The following is a 19,154-nucleotide window of genomic DNA, read 5'->3' as shown; positions in this document are numbered from 1 at the left end:
ATAGTCATGTGACCCGGTGGGCGTGGCTATTGACCATATAATGTGGCCAGGGTAGGTCACATGAGGTGAATGCTTAGACCCGGTTGGTCCAGTGTGGAAGGTCCCGCTGAGATGGGGCTTCCTTCCTGACAGCATGTGTGGGCGCTGTGAGTAATGGCTGCAAGTGCCTGAGAGTTCCCTGGAGGGAATGAATGTCTGCAGTATGGAGAAGCAGCCATGAGAGAACCCTGACGGGATGAGATATAGCTGTGAGGCTGAAAAGCCTGCGTATTGGACATTGCTAACAGAGTGAAGCTATAATGGACACTATGCTGTTTTATATGAAGTTTTGTTGCTTCTGTGGGTTTATGCTGCTAAATATACCGCATGGACTGTTATGATTTTATGGAAAACCTGTGCCTGATCTGCTTTTGTGGCTGCTGAGCGAGTATCCCCTACTTGAATGACAGCGCTACCTCACAGACGGGAGAGACAAATTGGAAAACACAGACACATTGGGAGGTGAGGGTGGTGGAGGTAGCACAACAGTTCTTTTGTCACGCCTCGTTTCCCGTCTCTTCCTCTTGTGTTTTCCATGGCTTTGTTGATGGCTTTCTCGTCTCCTTGGAAGGGTGGGAGTGGTGGGTTCCGTAGGCATGGTGGTGGTGGAGGACGACCGTGCAGGAGCCGGACTCTGCGTGGTGGTGGAGGTGGACGGCCGTGCAGGACTTGGTGTGGTGGTGGAGTGGCTTTCAACAGCACCTGACATGGTGGTGGCGCTGTAGTGGTGTACGGCAGGACTGGGCATGGAGGTGGCCATACAGGGGTATGCAGCAGAACTCGGTATAGAGGTAAATCGTGTAAGTGGTGTCACAGTTGGAAATGCCATGTGTGGCTGCAGGTATAACTGAATCTGCTGCATAGCGTGAACGTAAGCAGCATTGCAGGCCTGCATCACATTCAGCTGGAGTTCAGGCGTAAGGTTTTCCGACATGCCCCGCTCTATCGCAGAAAAAAAACGGTGTGCTGGTCTCTGGAGGTCGACGTTCAAGGCGTTGGTGGACAGACTGGAAAAGTGTGACAATATTGTTCAAACCACTATCCAGTCTATCTCCCACCGCCTTCAGGCTATTCTGGAAGACCAAGCCCAAGTGAAGAAACTCTGGCATGAGTGTCCTGTCCGAGGCCTTTTGCCGCTGTCTGGAAGACCCAACAAAAAAAGAGGCAGAGGAGGCCTGGAACAGGGGAAGACCTGAAGGATCAGCTGCCTGTTCTCCAGCCTGTGATGCTGGCCCACTTGCTGGTGGATGGCTGGAACTACTCCGAGGCTGTTCGCTGAAGGACCGCTCCAGAAGACGATCCAGGTTCGAGGGTGCTGCTCCAGGTTCTGTGAAAAGAAAAACATTACTTCCAAAAATAACAATTGTACAAGCGCTAACTCCTGTGGAATAGAAAACTTCAGATTAGGGAATACAACACAAAAATACTTACGTTCTCTGAGCAAAGACAGGCCTGAGGAAAACCAGCATCCGGTGATACTTATATTTCCGGATCCTTGCTGCACCACCTCTGCGAATCTGGTTTTCCTGTCTCAGGTCCTTGTTGAAGTGATCCTTCATTGAACGCCAACGGGTTCTGACTTTGTTCACTGTGAAGGTGGAAAAAAAGGTTAAAGAATGCACTTTAGGCCAGGATCACACAACCATGTGTGATGCAAGAAACTCACAGGAGTTTATCGCATTACACACGGTTGTGTGATTCCAGCCTTTACAGGTTCACTGCCGCATCAGACCACATTGCAATACTTACAAAATTCCTTTCTGACTCGTGGCGTGGCATTGTCCCAGTTATCCATCATCGATCGGGCCACCTCATACCACAGCCGCCGAATCACCACGATGTCCGAGTGGTCTCGCTACCGGGTATCCCACAAATCAACTCTATCCTGCACTAGTGTGATCAGGAGGTCGTTGTCCAGGAAGTCCTCCTCCCGTTGTGGAACCTAGAAATGAAAAAAAGACAATAAAGGGAATCTGTCACCCCTTTTTTTTTTAATATGAGCTGCTTATCTACAGCAATCTGTAATGCTGTAGATAACAGCCCCCCCCCCCCCCCGATGTAGCCTGAAAGATAAGAAAAAAAGAGTTAGATTATACTCACCGGGGTGAGTCCTTCAGTGTGCAGGTGTCGGGAGAGGTCCGGCACCTGCGCACTGCAGTATTCTGCTCTGCCCTCAACAGGCCAGAGCAGTGCTCCGGAGCCACGACAGGAAGGAAAGAAGAGGACGGCATCATATGAAGATGAAAGGCGCCGGACTGCGACACCGAAGTCACTCGCCGTCCTTCAGAAAATTAACACATTTCAAAATCTTTAAGGCCGACCTGTGTTCTCCAGCGCTGACCCCTGTGGAGACTGGTGTTATGACAGATTGCTGAATTTCAGTCGCTGCTGATTGTCCTCATGTCAAGAACTTTGCAGGCTGGCGGCTGACCTCGGCGTTCCCGTGACTGGTGGCGCATGGCAAGGATCCCAAGGTCAACTGGCAGCTCCTGCATCGGCTGCAGAAGAGGACCTTTCATGGCATGGGAGGAACTTAAGTAGAATCATATTTTTCATGTGTTGCAGAAGAACAGGACATATGACTCCTGGAAAGGGGCCCAGGATGGGGACCAGTAGCGTAGCTACCGGGGGGGCAGAGGGAGCGGTCGCCCCAGGCCCTGCGCTCTGAGAGGGCCCACCGGAGCTACACTTCTGTAACTGTATTGGCGTGCACAGCGCGCCCATACATTTACATTCTGCGGCAGAGCAGGGAGAATCGATCTCCCTACTCTGCCGGCCGGCCCCTATGGGCCACTGAGAAGGTGGTGGGGGGCCCTGGTGCCAGCAGTGGGCCCCCCACATCACAGCCAGCAATGTCGTCCTGGGCTGTTCTGCGCGCACAGGACCTGTGATGAGGTCACAGGAGGGGCGGAGTCAGGGGGTCACATGATCAGTGGCTGCAGGACTCTGCTGTGCTGGTTGTCATGGTGCTGGATGAGGTGAAGTTTCTGTGTGGGGTCAGGAGGGGTTTACAGGGTGGATGTAGCAGAGCTGTGTGTGTATGAGTTGTACAGAGCGGAGCCCTGTGTGTAGAAGGTGTACGGAGCAGAGATATGCATGTATGAGATGTACGGAGGAGCAGAGCCGTGTGTGTAAGGCCTGAGCGGAGCCGTTTATGTACAAGGTGTACGGAGCGGAGCCGTGTGTGTACGAGGTGTACGGAGCGGAGCCAGGTGTGTACAAAGTGTACGGAGCGGAGCCGCGTGTGTACAGCATGTAGGGAGCAGAGCTGCGTGTGTACGGGGTGTACAGAGCAGAGCAGCGTGTGTACAAGGTGTACGGAGCAGAGCTGCGTGTGTACAAGGTGTACGGAGTAGAGCCACGTGTGTACAAGGTGTACGGAGCGGAGCCGTGTGTGTATAGGGGTGCAGTAATAGGGACACAGGCGGCAGCAGCGGCTCAGCATTGGGGTATCAGGTGCAATAATAAGGACACATAGGGCAGCAGCGGCAGAGTATTGGGGTATCAGGTGCAGTAATAGGGGCACATACAGCAGCAGCAGCTCAGTATTGGGGTATCAGGTGCAGTAATAGGGGCACATATGGCAGCAGTGGCTCAGCATTGGGGTATCAGGTGCAGTAATAGGGACACATACAGCAGGAGCGGCTCAGCATTGGGGTATCAGGTGCAGTAATAGGGACACATACGGCAGGAGCGGCTCAGCATTGGGGTATCAGGTGCAGTAATAGGGACACATACGGCAGTGGCTTAGCATTGGGATATCAGGTGCAGTAATAGGGATTCATACGGCAGCAGCGACTCAGTATTGAGGTATCAGGTGCAGTAATAGGGGCACATACGGCAGCAGCAGCAGCTCAGTATTGGGGTATCAGGTGCAGTAATAGGGAAATATATGGCAGCAGCGGCTCAGCATTGGGATATCAGGTGCAGTAATAGGGGCACATACGGCAGCAGCGGCTCAGTATTGGGGTATCAGGTGCAGTAATAGGGACACATACGGCAGCATCGGCTCAGTATTGGGGTATCAGGTGCAGTAATAGGGACACATACGGCAGCAGCAGCTCAGTATTGGAGTATCAGGTGCAGTAATAGGGACATATACGGCAGCAGAGGCTCAGTATTGGGGTATCAGGTGTAGTAATAGGGACACATACGGCAGCAGCGGCTCAGTATTGGGGTATCAGGTGCAGTAATAGGGACACATACGGCAGCAGCGGCTCAGTATTGGGGTATCAGGTGCAGTAATAGGGACACATACGGCAGCAGCGGCTCAGTATTGGGGTATCAGGTGCAGTAATAGGGACACATACGGCAGCAGGGGCTCAGTATTGGGGTATCAGGTGCAGTAATAAGGACACATACGGCAGTAGTGGCTCAGTATTGGGGTGTCAGGTGCAGTAATAGGGACACATTCGGCAGCAGGGGCTCAGTATCGGGGTATCAGGTGCAGTAATAGGGACACATATGGTAGCAGGGGCTCAGTATTGGGGTATCAGGTGCAGTAATAGGGACACATACGGCAGCAGGGGCTCAGTATTGGGGTATCAGGTGCAGTAATAGGGACACATACGGCAGCAGCGTCTCAGCATTGAGGTATCAGGTGCAGTAATAGGGACACATACGGCAAGAGCAGCTCAGCATTGGGGTATCAGGTGCAGTAATAAGGACACATACGGCAGCAGGGGCTCAGCATTGGGGTATCAGGTGCAGTAATAGGGACACATATGGCAGCAGCGGCTCAGCAGTGGGGTACCAGCAGAATGAGGGGTTTGTGCAGGTTGGAGATAGATGGCGATGGGGCTGGAATATGAGAAGTGAAACGTGTCGTTGTTGTATTCTCTGTAGCAGAGTCGTGGCTGGAGGAGTTGTCATGTCGGTCTGGGCCAGATGGAAAAGACGTGAAAAGTGAATGATTCCATCAGAAAGATCGTCAGCGGTAAGTCACCAACTATAACTGTGCAGTAATCACATATGTTTTGTATGACTGGTATTTACCACTGACCATATGGCGGTAATATCAATATTGGTCTTTATATAGGGATTATTTTCAGTAACAGCGCAGTCATCTCCTACATCCACTATTAGGGGGCGTCACCGAGATGTAATCAAAGTTACCTAGTTAGGGGCCCACTCAGAAGTTTCGCCCCCTCTGAACCAAAACCCTAGCTACGTCTCTGATGGGGACATTATATCCCAGGAAGGGGCCCAGGATGGGGACATGATCCAATGAATATGACCACATTTTATCCCAGGATGGGGACATTTATGTAAGGAACGGGGACCACATATTCCAGGAAGGGGGCTTTGCTGATGCCTATTATACCAGGAAAGGGACCTGGATGGGAAATATACCAAGAAGGAGGCCATGTTCAGAAACATCCATGGAAAAGACTCAGGATAGGGGACAGTATTACTGGGAAGGTCCCTAAGATGGGGGACATTATACCAGGAACGGGCCAGGATAAGGAACATCATTATATTGGGGGCGAACACACATGTCTTTATAGGATCTAAAAGGCTACAAGGGCCCACACATCTGACCAACATGCAGATGGGATCCGTCCAGGTCCAAATTTTGCTAAGTACCTGATAGCATCCTCCCACCCCTCCCACCCCCCCCCCCAATTTATTATAAGACCCTGATATTGTCTTCTCCCACTCCCTAATTAATTATAACGCTATCTGGGACTCATAATGAATCTGTGTGTGCTAAGACTGTGTGCACAAGTTCAGGATTTGTAGCACAAAATTCTGATGGCAGGAAAAACTGCATAAAATAGGCGTTTTTGCTGTGTTGTTTTTTTTCCACCGTTTTTGTGTATTTTCCCCCACTCATTAGTATGGGCGAAATATGTTGCATAAATTGACATTATGCAGATTTTGACCTGTTGCATATTTGCAACGAAAAAATAAGCAACGTGAGCATGAGACTTCAGGGATCGTAGTCACTTTGCTTGTACTGTAAAATGCTGCATATTTTCCACAACCAATAGGTGCGAGGAAAAAAGTAGCAAAGACAACGTGTAAGGTTTACGAATGTTCCATGGAGCCTGTTTTGCCCTCGTCCAAGATGCAGTCTGGTACTTCGCCCCATTCTTGAACGTCCTCTTAATTCCGGGTCAGGATAGACTCCTTGCCTGAGTGTGTTTTTTTTTTGGCTGGTGGCTTTTGAACTGTCTGGTGACTTGCTTCTGGAGTTCCTACTGCTGCTCATTTACTCTGTGCTCTGCCTCATCATTTCCAGCTGCCGTCAGTCCCCTGTGCTGCTTCCTGATCCTGGCTGTGCTTACCTACTGACCAGACTTCTAAAGAGTGGAGTTACACATCTCTGGGACGGCTGTGGTCTGTAAGACTTTTTGATATTATTTTCTGAACATTAACTCCTGGACTGTGTCTGTGCGGCTGCGGTGCTGGACTTTAGCAGGACTTTTTCAGCCCTAAAGGAAGTACACTGAAAACCTTCTCCTTGTGGTTCACCGTCTTCATATTACTGGACTTCCATGAAAGGTGTCGGCTTCACTGTTTGCGTATTTCTGGACCACCAAGTATAAGTGCAGGTCGCACTCTTACAGCATGTAATTTCTGGACTTGCATTAGCAGTCGCGCTCCGCTAGCATAGCTGCTGAACACTTCCGCTTTGTGCTGTTTTGCACTTCGCTGTAATTTCAGTAACTCCTCTGTTAGTTCATGTTTACTTTCTATCTGTTAATACAGTTTGTTTGTCTCAACTTTAGTCACCACGTTATGCCGCGGTGTAACGCAGTCCGTCTAACGGACTGCCATAACGCAATGTGACTCCGGCCTAAGGAATCTGCTGGGATAATGACGACTGAGGCAAAGTTGGATTAGTTGTTCTCCATGATTAGAATCATAGAATCGTAGAGTTGGAAGGGACCTCCTGGGCCATCTGGTCCAACCCCCTGCTCAAAGCAGGATTCGCTAAATCATCCCAGTCAGATGTCTGTCCAGCCTATGTTTGAAGACTTCCATTGAAGGAGAACTCACCACTTCTCGTGGCAGCCTGTTCCACTCATTGATCACTCTAACTGTCAAAAAGTTTTTTCTAATATCTAATCTGTGTCTCCTCCCATTCAGTTTCATCCCATTGCGTCTAGTCTTTCCTTGTGCAAATGAGAATAAAGTTGATCCTTCTACAATGTGACAGCCCTTTAGATATTAGTAGACAGCTATTAAGTCTCCTCTCAGTCTTCTCTTTTGCAAACTAAACATTCCCAAATCCTGCAACCTTTCCTCATAAGACAGGGTTTGCAGACCGGTCACCATTCTGGTCGCTCTTTTCTGAATTTGCTCCAGTTTGTTGATGTCTTTTTTAAAATGTGGTGCCCAAAACTGGACACAATATTCCAGATGAGGTCTGACCAAAGAGGAGTAGAGGGAAATAATGACTTCACGTGATCTAGACTGTATGCTTCTGTTAATACATCCTAGAATTGCATTTGCCTTTTTTGCTGCTGCATCACACTGTTGACTCATATTCAGTCTGTGATCTATTAGTATACCCAAGTCTTTTTCACATGTGCTGTCACTTAGCCCTATTCCTCCCATTCTATATATGCTTTTTTCATTTTTATTGCCCAGATGTAGTACTTTGCATTTCTCCCTGTTGAAAACCATTCTGTTAGTTGCTGCCCACTTCTCCAGTTTATTTAAATCTTTTTGAATCCTCTCTCTCTCTTCTCTAGTATTAGCTATCCCTCCTAGCTTTGTGTCATCAGCAAATTTAATCAGTTTACCCTCAATTCCTTCATCTAAATCGTTGATAAAGATGTTGAACAATACAGGGCCCAGGACAGAGCCCTGTGGTACCCCACGTGAGACATTCTTCCAACTGGATGTGCAGCCATTTACGACCACTCTTTGGGTCCGATTACTAAGCCAGTTATGAATCCACCTAACAGTTGCCTTGTCCATTCCATACTTAGTCATTTTTTCAATAAGGATTGTATGAGAGACTTTGTCAAATGCTTTGCTGAAGTCAAGATATACTATATCTACAGCATTTCCTTTATCCACCCAATCAGTGATACCGTCATAGAAGGAAATTAAGTTAGTCTGACATGACTTATTAGTTACAAACCAATGCTGACTCTGTTTAATCACTTCATTCTTATCCAGGTATTGACATACATGTTGTTTAATAATTTGTTCAAAGATCTTTCCTGGTATAGAAGTCAGACTCACCGGCCTATAGTTGCCTGGGTCCACCTTCTTCCCCTTTTTGAAGATAGGAACAACATTTGCTCTTCTCCAGTCTTCTGGCACTTCTCCTGTTCTCCAAGAATTTTCAAAGATTATGGAGAGGGGTTCAAAAATTTCTTCTGCTATCTCCTTCAGTACTCTGGGGTGTAATTCATCTGGACCTGGAGACTTGAATTCATTTAGGTTAGCTAAGTGTTTCCTCACTATCTTTCTGTTTATAGATATCCTGGATTCTTCTATTCCCTTAATAGGACAGTGAAGAACAGTTGATGTTACATTTCCTTTCTGAGAGAAAACAGATGCAAAATAGGAATTTAAAAGTTCAGCCTTCTCAACATCCTGTCTTACCATTTCATCATTTTCATCCTGTAAAAATCCTATAGCATCTTTGACTTTTCTTTTACTTTTGACATATCCCCAAAATCCTTTATTATTGCTTTTGACATCTCTTGCAAGCCTCAATTCATTTTCAGCTTTAGATAATCTGATTTGTGCCCTGCAGGTTCTGCAGACAGCATTATATTCTTCTTTAGATATGCCTCCCTCTTTCCATTTTATAAACATTTTTTTCTTCCTTTTTAGCATGTGCTTAAGTTCTGTGTTCATCCATCCTGGGTTTCCTTAAATGCTTCCTATTCTTCCCTCTTTTCGGAATTGTTAACAACTGTGCTTTGAGAATTTCATTTTTCAAGATTTCCCATCCTTCCTGGACATTTTTGTCTTTAAGGATATCCAGCCATTGGATCCCTCCAATTCTCTTTCTGAATCCTTTAAAATCTGCCTTTCTGAAATCTAACCTTGACGTCTGAGTCTTCACAGGTCTTCCGCCTCTAGTTATCCAAAATTCTAAAATATCATGGTCGCTACCTCCTAGTGTCCCAGCCACTTTTACCTCCTCAACCATTTCCTCCCTGTTTATAAGGATTAGATCCAAGGTAGCAGTTCCCCTTGTTTTCTCCCTTACCTTTTGGAAGATAAAGTTGTCAGCAAGAGAGGATAAGAATTTCCTTGACCTGTTAGTTTTGCCTGAGAGAGATTCCCAACAAATGTCTGGATAGTTGAAATCTCCCATGACAACTATGTCATATTTTTTGGAGAACTTGGCCATTTGATGCATAAAGAGTTCATCCATATCTTCAGCTTGCACAGGCGGCCTGTAGTAAATGCCTGCAATGGTGTCCTTTCCATTGTTCTAAAAAAGAAAAGAGAAGCCAGCGTTGCCAAGGTCTGAACGCATAACATAAAGTGCATTTGCACATAATATCTAACTGTATTCAAAATGAGATATTTAGCAAAAAATTTGATCAATTCAATTGAGCCACCTCGCCGCGCCAAGGCAATCTCATGTGGGGGGTCCTACTCTACGTTTTTAATAAACACTGTGCCATTACGGCCTCCTAGATACATTAAAAGCAAGACCACTTTAAATGCAATCCGTACCTGAGCATTTCTGGATCGCTCCCATGATGCCAGAAAAGGCAAGTGCGGATGAAGGCCAACCAGGTCTGAATGCAGACGTGTCAGGTTTAGCCTCCACACATTGCCTGACCAGCAAGCATAGATGAAGGGCAATGCAGGTTCAGATACAGGTGCACAATTAAATAAAGCTTGGGGCAGGGTGGGGCTGCTGTGTATGTGTGCACAGCAGCCTAGATCCATCACAGTGAACACAGAAAAAATGGCGAACACAACCCAGCGCGCACGGCAACAGTGGTGGTCAGCCACATACCAATATACAAAAAAAGAGAAGCCAGCGTTGCCAAGGTCTGAACGCATAACATAAAGTGCATTTGCACATAACATCTAACTGTATTCAAAATGGGATATTTAGCAAAAAAATTGATCAATTCAATTGAGCCACCCCGCCGCGCCAAGGCAATCTCATATGGGGGGTCCTACTCTATATATTTTTAATAAATGCTGTGCCATTACGGCCTCCTAAATTTTGAATACAGTTAGATGTTATGTGCAAATGCACTTTATGTTATGCGTTCTGACCTTGGCAACGCTGGCTTCTCTTTTCTTTTCTTTCTTTCCATTGTTCTGTCCTTGTATTCTTACCCAAACAGTTTCCACAGAACTCCCAGTCTCTGAAGCTTCAATCTCTGTGCAGATATACGCGTTTCTAACATACAATGCGACACCCCCTCCTCGTTTATCAAGTCTGTTTCTTGTAAATAAGTTGTATCCTTCTAGTCTTGTATTCCAATCGTGTATTGTCCCACCAAGTTTCAGTGATTCCAATGACATCATATTTCTTTTCCTGTGTTAGTAGTTCCAATTCTCCTTGTTTGTTGCCCATGCTTTGTGCATTAGTATAGAAACATTTTAGTTTGTGATTGGTTTCTCTTTCTCCAATATTTTTATTAATTAGATTCTTTCGTCTTTGTTCTTCCTTTCCACTTCTAATAGCAGAGTTCTCAATAGCATTTGTCAGGTGTATGGCTTTTTCTGGTCTTTTGCTTCCCTTCCCATGTTGTTCTAGTTTAAAGCTCTCCTTACAAGTGTAGCAAGGCGACTTCCAAATACATGCTTTCCAGTCTTCGTAAGGTGCACCCCATCTCTAGCAAGTAGTCCATCGTATAAGTAGTTCACTCCGTGATCCAGAAATCCAAATCGTTGCTGACGGCACCATCGACGTAGCCAGTTGTTCACCTGCAGAATCTTATTCCACCTCCTTGTTCCATGGCCATCCACTGGGAGGATGGAAGAGAAGACCACCTGCGCTCCCAGTTCTTTCACTTTCTTGCCTAAGTCTTCATAGTCTCTGCAGATGATTTCCAGGTCGTTTCTTGCGGTGTCATTTGTCCCCACATGTAGTAGCAGGAATGGGTAGTCATCTGTAGGTCTGAAGTGTCCTGGTATCCTGTCAGACACATCTTTAATTTTTGCACCTGGAAGACAGCACGTTTCTCTTGAAGTTATATCCGGTCTGCAGTTAGCGGCCTCTGTTCCTCTCAACAGGGAATCCCCCATGACCACCACTCTCCGTTTCTTCACAACATTTTTCTTTCTCCATCCAGGAGGACTCTGAAGGCGTACAAGGTTGCTGTTTGTTGGCAAAGTCTTATCCTGATGTATTTCTTCATCGTTTTCCTGCGTGAGAGCCTGGTACTGGTTCCTGAGCAGTATGGGTGCTGACTGCCTCCTGATCCTCCTGCTTCTCTGGGTCACATGTCTCCATTCCTCTGTTTCTTCAGGTGCACTTCGAATTTCTTCTCTTTCTGTAACATGAAGAGATAATTCTGCTCTGTCCAAGAACTCTTCACCTTCCTTAACGATCTTCAACGTAGCTAACCTCTCTTCGAGATTTTGCAACTTTTCCTCCAACAGGGACACAAGCTTGCATTTGTGGCATGTGAAGTTTGGCTTTTCCACTGGTAAATCTGTGAACATGTAGCAAGAAATGCAGCTCACCAAATGGCTCCTGGCCTCTTCCATCTTGAGATTTGTTAAAAACGATGAAAGATGAGCCAAAATTTGCGCGCCGACAGGCGCGCGGTTTTTCCGATTTCCTCTTTTCAGCTGCAACAGCCAAAACCCAGTGATCGTTGAGCTTGCGGAGACTCTTCACTTATCCCAGAAGGCACTGGGAATATGCAAATGATCTCCTCAAGACTCTTCCCCTGGTTTTCCGATTTCCTCTTTTCAGCTGCAACGGCCAAAACCCAGTGATCGTTGAGCTTGCGGAGACTCTTCACTTATCCCAGAAGGCACTGGGAATATGCAAATGATCTCCTCAAGACTCTTCCCCTGGTTTTCCGATTTCCTCTTTTCAGCTGCAACGGCTAAAACCCAGTGATCGTTGAGCTTGCGGAGACTCTTCACTTATCCCAGAAGGCACTGGGAATATGCAAATGATCTCAAGACTCCCCTGATTAACTCTTTACAAGAGGACATGGAGGCTCTGCAAAACAAGGTTGCTAACTGGGAGGCCTGTTTCGGACAGTCTCTGCAGGACTTAAGTAACCAAATAACAGCACAGGTGCCTAGACCTCCGGGGCAGCTTCTGCCAATTTGGGCAGCCACACCCAAGTTACCGCCGTTTAGATTTAATGGAGACTGCTACAAATATCGTGGGTTTATTAATCAATGTATTTTGATGTGCATGTTGCCCACTTTTGTACAGATCAGTCCTGTGTATAATCATGTTACCTCATCAGCACTCGCTTGGGCCCAATCCACTTATTGAGACTCGTGACCCCCGTTTGAATAACTTAGACGATTTTCTAGCTGCAATGTCTGTGATTATCCTAATTGTCGCTCTACAGCTGAAACTGCATTGTTATCGTTACGTCAAGGTAAGCACTCTGTTATCGAATACGCTACGGAATTTAGACAGCTGGTGGTGGATACGGTTTGGGATTGTTATGCTCAACTACCCATTTTTAGGAGAGGACTTTCTAGTATGGTTAAGGACGAGTTAGCCCATGCAGATGCTCCTCAAGAGTTAGAGGTGTTCATACAGCGTGTGCGTTGACATACGTATCACAGAACGTAGACAGGAGAAATTTGCAGCCTTTAATCATCGTGTCTCTAACTCTTCTCTTTCTCCTAAAGAACCTGCAGGCAAATCCTCATGGGAGGTGGAACTGGTTCCCATGCAGGTGTATGCTCTAAAGCGGCGTGAGAGTAACAAGCGCAGGGAGCATTGTTTTTGTGAGCGTTTGTGTTCCTACTGCAGTCAATCAGACCATTTCCTGATTAACTGTCCCAAGCGGCCTCTCAAGGTACTGGCCTCTGTAGGGGAATATGAGGATCACATTTGCCAAGGAACATGGCATACAGATTCAGCAGAGAGCCATCCCAGTAACCATGCAAACAGTGGATGGTTCCCCTTTAGTTTCAGGACTGGTGGATCACGAGACGGTACCTCTGGAGATTTACATGGAGCCCAATCATCAGGAAGTGCTTTCCTTTATGTTACTTTCTTTGCCACATTTCCCTTTAATTCTAGAAACTCCTGGCTGCAGTCGCAGAATCCAGTCATCAACTGCGAGTCCAAGGAGATCACTTTTCCATCAAAGGACACACCAGTAACAAGCCAGGCAAGATCTCTGGATACTAAATGTGCCACTAACGTATCTATGTTACCATCCATTAATAATGAATTTTCTGATAATTGTGATAAGAAAATGGCAGATCAGCTTCCTCCTCACAGACCTTATGAATGTCCTATTGAACTACTTCTGGGGGTGGCTATTCCATTCAAGAATGTCTACCCACTGGCAGCTCCGGAGCTGCAGGCCTTAAAGGCCTACATTGATGAGAATCTGGCCAAGGGTTTTATTCGTTCCTCCTCATCACCGGCAGGAGCACTCATCTTTTTCGTAAAAAAGAAGGATGTAACTCTTAGACCTTGTATTGATTATCGGGAGCTCAACAAGGTATCCATTCGGGACTGTTATCCTCTGCCATTCCTGAACTGCTTGAAAGAGTACAACACACTAAGATCTTTTCTAAGTTGGATCTTCGAGGAGCTTACAAACTAGTTCGGATGTGCTCTGGGGATGAATGGAAGATGGTATTTAGATGTCGTTACGGGCACTTTGAGTACCTTGTGATGCCTTTTGGTCTCTGCCACTCTCCAGAAACCTTCCAACACTTGCTAATGACATCTTTAGAGATCTGTTAGATCATTTTGTTGTAATTTATCTGGATGATATTTTGATTTTTTTTCAGATTTATTGCAGGACCATCAAGAGCATGTTAAGACTATCTTAAGATGCCTGAAAGAGAATCATCTCTACATCAAGCCTGAGAAATGTGAGTTCCATCGCACAGAGATTCAATTTCTGGGTTATGTCATCTCGCCACAGGGACTTAACATGGAGGCAAGTAAGATCCAGGCAATTCTTGATTGGCCTGCACCTGAAAATGTCAGAGGTACAACGTTTCATCGGGAACTTTTATAGACGGTTTATTTGTAATTTCTCTGAGTTAGTTCTACCTATTATTCAGCTAAGAAGGAAAAGACTTTCTTGTGGTCCTCATGTGCTTAAGCGGCCTTTGATTGTCTTAAGACCCGCTTCACTTCTGCACCTGTATTAATTCACCCTAACCCAGCACATCCTTTCATCGTGGAAGTGGACACTTCGGATTATGCTCTGGGGGCCATCCTCTCGCAGGGAACAGGAGAGAAGGGTCTGTTACATCCGTGTGCCTTTTTCTCTCATAGACTTTCTGCTGCGGAAAAGAATTATGATGTGGGAGATAAAAAGCTTCTAGCCATTATCGCTGCATTTAAGGAATGGAGGCACCATCTGCAGGGGGCAGCACAACAAGTCATTGTGCTCATGGATCATCGCAATCTGGAATTTCTTAGATCTGCTAGATGTCTTTCTCTGCGTCAGGCTCGTTGGAGTTTATTTTTGAATCAGTTTAATTTTGTCATTTCGTACCACCCAGGTTCACGTAATGGGAAAGTGGATGCCTTGTCCCGAATCCATGCCATGGATTCCGTACCTGGGGCCCCGTCCAAGACCATTTTGTCGGATGCCAACTTTGTCGGAGTCCTCCAGAATAAGGACTTATGGAAGACTATTAGGGAGGCCTACAACACTGACCCATTTCTTGCTGACCCGACTGATGATGTGAACTTGATTCTCAAGAACGGTATGTGGGTCCAGGATTGACGTTTATACGTTCCGGAGGTCGTAAAAAGGTGTAGGTCCTAAAGTTTGTCCATGACTCCAAGTTGACTGGTCATCGGGGGGTATAGAAGACACAGGAGTTCCTGAGCCATTTCTTTTTGTTGCTGCAACCACTACCTCTTCCTTCTCGCCCTTTGGGGGTCTATTTCTATAGACTTCATAGTGGAATTTCCCACCTCTGGGGGAAAGAATTCAATCCTGGTTGTAGTAGATCACCTTACTAAAGCTGCCCACTTCATTCCTTGTACTGGTCTTCCTTCAGCTAAGGAGACAGTAGATCTGGTCATTGAGAATGTGTTCCAACTGCATGAAGTTCCAGATTAAATCATCTCTGATCGGGGAGTGCAGTTTACCTCCAGATTCTGGAAGGGATTTTGCTCTGCGCTTGGTATCAATGTTTGTCTGTCTTCAGCGTATCATCCTCAGACTAATTGGCAGATGGAACGGACTAATCAGACTCTGGGGCAGTATCTTAGGTGCTATAACAGCCACTCGCAGGATGACTGGTTGGAGTTACATCCTCTCAGAGAGTGCATCTACTAAGGTAACACTCTTATTAAACAACATGTATGTCAGTACGTGGATAAGAATGAAGTGATTAAACAGAGTCAGCATGGGTTTGTAACTAATAAGTCACGTCAGACTAACTTAATTTCCTTCTATGACAGAATCACTGATTGAGTGGATCAGGGAAATGCTGTAGATATAGTATATCTTGACTTCAGCAAAGCATTTGACAAAGTCTCTCACACAATCCTTATTGAAAAAGTGACTAAGTATGGAATGGACAAGGCAACTGAGTGGATTCATAACTGGCTTAGTGATAGGAGCCAAAGAGTGGTCGTGAATGGCTGCACATCCAGTTGGAAGAATGTCTCAAGTGGGGTACCACAGGGCTCTGTCCTGGGCCCTGTATTGTTCAACATCTTTATCAACGATTTAGATGAAGGAATTGAGGTAAACTGATTAAATTTGAGAAGAGAGAGATAGGATTCAAAAATATATAAATAAACTGGAGCAGTGGGCAGCAACTAACAGAATGGTTTTTAACAGGGAAAAATGAAAAGTACTACATCTGGGCAATAAAAATGAAAAAAGCATATACAGAATGGGAGGAATATGGCTAAGCAACAGCACATGGGAAAAAGACTTGGGTATACGAATAGATCACAGACTGAATGAGTCAACAGTGTGATGCAGCAGCAAAAAGGGCAAATGCAATTCTAGGATGTATTAACAGAAGCATACAGTCTAGATCACGTGAAGTCATTATTGCCCTCTACTCCTCTTTGGTCAGACCTCAGCTGGAATACTGTGTCCAGTTCTGGGCGCCACATTTTAAAAAAGACATCAACAAACTGGAGCAAATTCAGAAAAGAGCGACCAGAATGGTGACCGGTCTGCAAACCATGTCTTATGAGGAAAGGTTAAAGGATTTGGGAATGTTTAGTTTGCAAAAGAGAAGACTGAGAGGAGACTTAATAGCTGTCTACAAATATCTAAAGGGCTGTCACATTGTAGAAGGATCAACTTTATTCTCATTTGCACCAGGAAAGACTAGAAGCAATGGGATGAAACAATGGGAGGAGACACAGATTAGATATTAGAAAAAACTTTTTGACAGTTAGAGTGATCAATGAGTGGAACAAGCTGCCACGAGAAGTGGTGAGTTCTCCTTCAATAGAAGTCTTCAAACAGAGGCTGAACAGACATCTGTCTGGGATGATTTAGCGAATCCTGCTTTGAGCAGGGGGTTGGACCAGATGGCCCAGGAGGTCCCTTCCAACTCTACGATTCTATGATTCTGCTTTGCCAACCTGGGTTATCATCCTAGTATTTTTCACAGATCTCTGATCGATGCTCTGGTGTGCCTGTAGTAGATGAGAGGTTGGCGGTGATGAAACAAAATCTGGAAACTCTGAATAAATCGCTATCTACTGCACAGGACAGATACAAAAAATCAGCTGATAGGTTTCAGAGACCTACACCCATGTTTAAGGTAGGAGTCTCCTATTTCTCACCTTCTCAGGCCTGCAGTGATCAGTGTGACAAGACGGGTCATGGCAGGGAGATGTTGGCATGAAGGTCTGAGCAGATAGAGAAGAAACAGCATAAAATGACTCTGCTCAAATGAGACGTCAGCGGCGCTGGATGTAGTGTTCTTTATACTGTGTGACTTGGAGTAATTCTGCTGTTTGTAAAATCCCTTAGGTCACATTCATGTGAAGTGTCCATGTACTGCCAATTTTTTTATGGAATGGCTCATGGGCTCAGAGTATTACAGATTCATTCATATATCTGTAGAAATTACAGATCTGAGAATGAAATATGCGAGACTCAGAGCATGTTCTGAACCGATTATGGGGACATACTCAATAGGTCTGTGTGCTGTCTGAGAAAAAAAATCGGGCTGTCCACCAAGACATCACAAGGATACAAGAATGTAGCCTTTGTATATATAGTACAGTTCCTTAGCATATAATGTAATTTGTTATACTCTATATAGTGTACTGTCTTGTTACATATTGTGCTGTCCCTTAGTGTATAGTTTACTTTCTTGTTATGCATTCCGCCATCCTTTATTACATAGTTTCCTTTTTATTATGATTAACACCTTCCCTTATTACATAGCATCCTCACTAGCTATATATGATTCCATTCTTTATTATATAGTGTTGTCTGTTATGTACAGTGCTGCCATTATTACATAGTATTCTCTTATGTGCAGCACCATCCCTTACGTAGTGTATTCTCATTATTCTTGTTATTCACAGCACCCTCTCTTTTTTACATAGTCCTCTCTTATTAGATATAAAATGACTGCTGATGGAGCAGCATCTGACCAGAAGACCAGTCCATCAGCCGATATCCCATATTCCGTTAGCAGTTATTTCATTTTATATCTAACGAGAGAGGTCAATATGTAATAAAGACACAATGCTATAAATAACTAAAACAATAAGAGAATCTGATATGTAAGGAACGGTGCTGTACATAGCAAGAGAGGGCACTATGTAATAAGGGATGCAACTGGACATAACGAGAAGAATTTGTAATAGTGGACAGTGATGTTCATAACAAGAGAGTGCACTGTGTAATAAGTTATAGTGCTGTACATAACGAGAGGGCACTATATAATAAGGGACGGTCCTGTACATTACAAGAAAGGGCACTATATAATAAGGGACGGTCCTGTACATTACAAGAGAGGACACTATATAATAAGAACAACGCTGTACTTAGCAAGTGAGGGCTCTATGTAATAAGGGATGATCATATACATAATGAGAAGAAACTGTAATAAATAGATTTATATCTCTGTTGCTTTGTCGCCATAATAGGAGGGGGCCCAAACACATTTTTTGCACAGGGACCCTAAGCTGCCCATGTCTGCCCCTGCTCTGGTTGGCACATAATGTTGGGACAGAGGCTTCAATACAGACGCTGCAGTGGCTGGCACATTGTAATGCCAATTTTTGGACTGCTGCACTTGAATTGTCTGCAGATCACTGGTAGTCCGGATTCTGAGACACTGGAAAAGTGTGCAGTTCAGCTGACATGTGCACAGCACCTGCCTGATGGCACACAGACTGCAGTACGGGTTCTGTCCGCTCAGCCCCACACTTCTCGGGGGCTATTGCGTCTACAGTGGTGGTCTCGGGGCTGGTTAGCAAAATCTGAAAGATCAGGAAGTTTAGTTACTCTTCATTGACAAAATTGTGCGAATGTGCAAGTGTCAGGAGTTCCGAGGGTCACTTCATGCTCTTCTGCCCTCTTATGTTTTGCATTATATAAAGAGGCGTTGATGTCATTTTCTCCTTGCATCTAATAATTAGGAATTAAGGAAGCGGTTCTGGTATTTTATAAAAAAACATTTATGTGTCAACATTAATTTGTATCTGTCGGATTGAAAGAAACATCGTAGAAAAGGTCAGGCGGTAATAAATACTTGCACGGACCCTGGTATTAGACGCGACATGGCTGCTGAGACCCAAGCGGGCAAAGAAGTTGAAGCCCATAGATGCGTCTGGGCCTATTCAGAATACAGGGAAGGTGGACCCAATCAGATGCTCAGGTTCATTGATCTTCCACGACTCAGGTTCCTCTCGTCCTTTGTTTTCTTCCCTTACTTGGAATTTGCTAATCTTTTATTTAGTTATTTACATCATGATGACTGAAACACCAATAATACGGATGTGAAAGCTCTCCAAGAACACCCAAGAGACCCATGGGAAAACGGGA

At 45.3% G+C, this 19,154-nt stretch overlaps 1 long non-coding RNA gene across 2 annotated transcripts in view; it reads left to right on the top strand.

Annotated features, from left to right (window-relative positions):
* LOC141053713 (uncharacterized) overlaps window positions 1-6,767 on the top strand; it is a 41,427-nt gene extending 34,660 nt beyond the window's left edge. For both annotated transcript variants that reach the window (XR_012221258.1, XR_012221259.1), the window contains exon 3: window positions 6,284-6,767. This is a non-coding gene — a long non-coding RNA (uncharacterized lncRNA). The remainder of the gene's footprint in view (window positions 1-6,283) is intronic.
* Window positions 6,768-19,154: the final 12,387 nt, after the last annotated feature.

This window comes from Dendrobates tinctorius, unplaced genomic scaffold (genome assembly GCF_039654945.1).
Source record: "Dendrobates tinctorius isolate UK_male_01 unplaced genomic scaffold, ASM3965494v1 ptg000168l, whole genome shotgun sequence".
Lineage (NCBI taxonomy): Eukaryota > Metazoa > Chordata > Amphibia > Anura > Dendrobatidae > Dendrobates > Dendrobates tinctorius.
Note: the sequence above shows the minus strand (reverse complement) of the source record. Positions and strands in the feature narration are given on the sequence as shown.